At 46.9% G+C, this 4113-nt stretch overlaps 1 pseudogene; it reads left to right on the top strand.

The window, feature by feature from the left end:
* Positions 1-1188: 1188 nt before the first annotated feature.
* On the top strand, positions 1189-1306 carry LOC124608905 (annotated as a pseudogene).
* The last annotated feature ends 2807 nt before the right edge of the window (positions 1307-4113 follow it).

Below are 4113 nucleotides of genomic sequence, written 5' to 3'. Positions count from 1 at the left end.
GTTGGTGCGGTATTTAACTGTTAAAATGGTTTCCCTTCAATGAAGCACTAAACGCAGGAAGATGCTAGGAAAGGAAATGTGGTGTCAAAAGGATTACGCTTTCTGAACAAAAAGTGAAAAGAAAGAAAGTGAAAAAGCTCAATTAAATATTTTGTAAAATGATTTATTTAAAAATAAGAAATAAAATAGATTAGAGAACCATTTGACGCGCGATTCAGTGATACTAGAAACCATGTACAGCAAGAAATGTGCGTCAAATGTTTCTCTAATCTATTCTATTACTTACTTCGAAACAAATATCACAAAACATTTGACTGATTTTTTTTCAAAATGTTATTTATTCATGTTTAGCTTAGGTGGCAACCAACATCTTTTGTGTAAGTCGGCGCTCTTCTTACTATACAAGATGTTAAAAAAAAAGTGTCCAATATTTCAGGGGACGATAGTGTGCATCAAAACAAAACAAAAATGTCTTGTGACCGTAGGTCCTACAAAGCATACGTTCTGACATATGACATATGAATACGTATTCGTAGGAGGTACCGTTGTGATGTCATCCACGGCAGTGCATTACTTGTCGTACTGCAGACGACTACCCGATAATTAACGTTAATTACAGCCCCTGTCATGGAATGCTGCAAGCTAGGAAAGCATCAGCAACATGTGGTTGTGGATATGAGTACCGTTATTGCATTGGCCCTCCGTGTCATACCAGGATTAACAGATTGCTAGGATACTCACGTGCAGTATAGACGTAATCATTATTTGGCTCAATGGTCTGAGTAAGTTTTTCCGTTTACGTTGTGTGATTGTATTTTAGTCTTATTACATTTGTCTACGTTCGCGTAGACTTCTCCGTACTCCGGGAAACAGGTTTCGTAGCACCCAACAAAATAGGCAAGGAAGGCCTCGTTCAGTCCGCACGCCTGAAACGGAGGACCGTATTCTACATGCAGTGGACGACAATCCCGATACCAGTATGCGACGAATAGCAGCGGCTGAAGGTCTTAGTCATCCTCTGCTCTGGTCTGGGCGCTACTTCATAAGCAGTTGTTGTATCCGTACCATATTCAGCGCGTCCAGGCTCTTAGGGCACAAGGCCATCCTGCTAAAGTGCAGTTCTGCCAATGGTTCTTGCGACAGTGTGGTACACATCCACAATTTGCCTCCAAGGTTTTGTTTACTGAAGCCAACGGCCTTGCCGCAGTGGTAACACCGGTTCCCGTCAGATCATCCAAGTTAAGCACTGTCGGGCTGGGCTAGCACTTGGATGGGTGACCATCCGGTCTGCCGAGCGCTGTTAGCAAGCGGGGTGCACTCAGCCCTTGTGAGGCAAACTGCGAAGCTACTTGATTGAGAAGTGGCGGCTCCGGTCTCGGAAACTGACATGCGGCCGGGAGAGCGGTGTGCTGACCACGTGCCCCTCCATATCCGCAGCCAGTGACGCCTGTGGTCTGAGGATGAAACGGCAGCCGGTCGGTACCGTTGCGCCTTCATAGCCATTTCGGGAGGAGTTTTTTTTTTTTGTTTACTGATGAGGCAGGGTTTACACGAGATGATATTTAAATTTCCATAATCAGCGTGTGTGGGCCGATGAAAGTCCTCATGCGGTTCGAGAAACATGGCAGCGTTATCGATTCTCAAGCAACATGTGGGTAGGCGTTCTTGGCAATAGATTACTAGGGCCATAAGTGCTACCACAGAGATTATGGTTCAAATGGCTCTGAGCACTATGGGACTTAACAGCTATGGTCATCAGTCCCCTAGAACTTAGAACTACTTAAACCTAACTAACCTAAGGACAGCACACAACACCCAGCCATCACGAGGCAGAGAAAATCCCTGACCCCGCCGGGAATCGAACCCGGGAACCCGGGCGTGGGAAGCGAGAACGCTACCGCACGACCACGAGATGCGGGCACAGAGATTAACTGGGTCACGTTATCACCAGTTTCTGAAGAACATACTGCCTACTGCTGGAGGATGCTCCATATTAGGACAGGCTACAGATGTGGTTCATGCATGATGGTACACCAGCACATTTTCTCCGTATTGTGCGTGGGCACCTGATGAGGGCATCTGAATTCTGGTGGATTGGCCGGGGAGGCCCCATACCTTGGCCTGCAGGTTCCCCGGAACTGCACTACTGACCATTAAAATTGCTGCACCAAGAAGAAATGCAGGTGATAAACGGGTATTCATTGCACAAAGATATTATACTAGAACTGACACGCGATTACATTTTCACGCAGTTTGGGTGCATAGATCCTGAGAAATCAGTAACCAAAACAACCACCTCTGGCCGTAAAACGGCCTTAATACGCCTGGGCATTGAGTCAAACAGAGCTTGGATGGCGTGTACAGGTACAGCTGCCCATGCAGCTTCAACACGATACCACAGTTCGAGTAGTGACTGGCGTATTGCGACGAGCCAGTTGCTCGGCCACCATTGACCAGACGTTTTCAGTTGGTGAGGGATCTGGTCAGGGCAGCAGTCGAACATTTTCTGTATCCAGAAAGGCTCGTACAGGACCTGCAACATTCGGTCATGCGTTATCCTGCTGAAATGTAGGATTTCGCAGGGATCGAATGAAGGGTAGAGCTACGGGTCATAACACATCTGAAATGTAACGTCCACTGTTCAAAGTGCCGTCAATGCGAACAAGAGGTGTCCGAGACTTGTATCCAATGGCACCCCATAACATCACGCCGGGTGATTGACCAGTATGGCGATGACGAATACACGCTTCCAATGTGCGTTCACCGCGATGTCGCCAAACACGGATGAGACCATCATTATGCTGTAAACAGAACCTGGATTCATCAGAAAAAATGACGTTTCGCCATTCGTGCACCCAGGTTCGTCGTTGAGTACACCATCGCAGGCGCTCCTGTCTGTGATGCAGCGTCAAGGGTAACCACAGCAATGGTCTCCGAGCTGATAGTCCACGCTGCTGCAAACGTCGTCGAACTGTTCGTGCAGATGGTTGTTGACTTGCAAACGTCCTCATCTGTTGACTCAGGGATCGAGACGTTGCTGCACGATCCGTTACAGCCATGCGGATAAGATGCCTGTCATCTCGACTGCTAGTGATACGAGGCCGTTGGGATCCAGCACGGCGTTCCGTATTACCCTCCTGAACCCACCGATCCCATATTCTGCTAACAGTCATTGGATCTCGACCAACGCGCGCAGCAATGTCGCGATACGATAAACCGCAATCGCGATAGGCTACAATCCGACCTCTATTGAAGTCAGAAACGTGATGGTACGCATTTCTCTCATTACACGAGGCATCACAACAACGTTTCACCAGGCAACGCCGGTCAACTGCTGTTTGTGTATGAGAAGTCGGTTGGAAACTTTCCTCATGTCAGCACGTTGTAGGTATCGCCACCGGCGCCAACCTTGTGTGAATGCTCTGAAAAGCTAATCATTTGCATATCACAGCATCTTCTCCCTGTCGGTTAAATTTCGCGTCTGTAGCACGTCATCTTCGTGGTGTAGCAATTTTAATGGCCAGTAGTGTAAATTCGCTAGACTTCTGGTTATGGAGTCACATGAAGCAATTGATTTATGCCGCTCCAAAAAGCGATGCGCCGACACTACACAGTCATGTCTTCCATGCATCTCAGCTCATTCAGAACCAATCAGGACGATTTTAAAGGGTGCGTGAGTTGTTACGCAGAAAGGGCAGAGGCGTGCATTGAGATGAGTGGACATCGTATTGAGCACCTCCTTTGAACAAGCAGTCAAATGTCAGAATGTATGCTTTGTAGGAACCAGGGTTGTAAGACATTTTTTGTTGTTTTGATGCGTACAATCATCCCCTGAAACATGGATTTTTTTTAACAGTCTTTGTAGTCCACACTCTCACTACATAATAATTACAAACTCTCATCTTATTCTGGTCTAGGCGGCTAGGATAGATCACCCCAAATATGCGAAGAACACAGAGGTGCGTCCGTGAGGCGACTTCTGTGACGTACGGAGGTGTTATGTACAGTTTTTAACCGCTCAACTATGACACGACTTCGAGATTTTAGTGAACTACATACTGTTTTTGCGTACAATTGGAAAGTACATTCGAAGAAGATGCCTTATCAGTGAAA

This window comes from Schistocerca americana, chromosome 3 (assembly GCF_021461395.2).
Source record: "Schistocerca americana isolate TAMUIC-IGC-003095 chromosome 3, iqSchAmer2.1, whole genome shotgun sequence".
Classification (NCBI taxonomy): Eukaryota; Metazoa; Arthropoda; class Insecta; order Orthoptera; family Acrididae; genus Schistocerca; species Schistocerca americana.
Note: the sequence above shows the minus strand (reverse complement) of the source record. Positions and strands in the feature narration are given on the sequence as shown.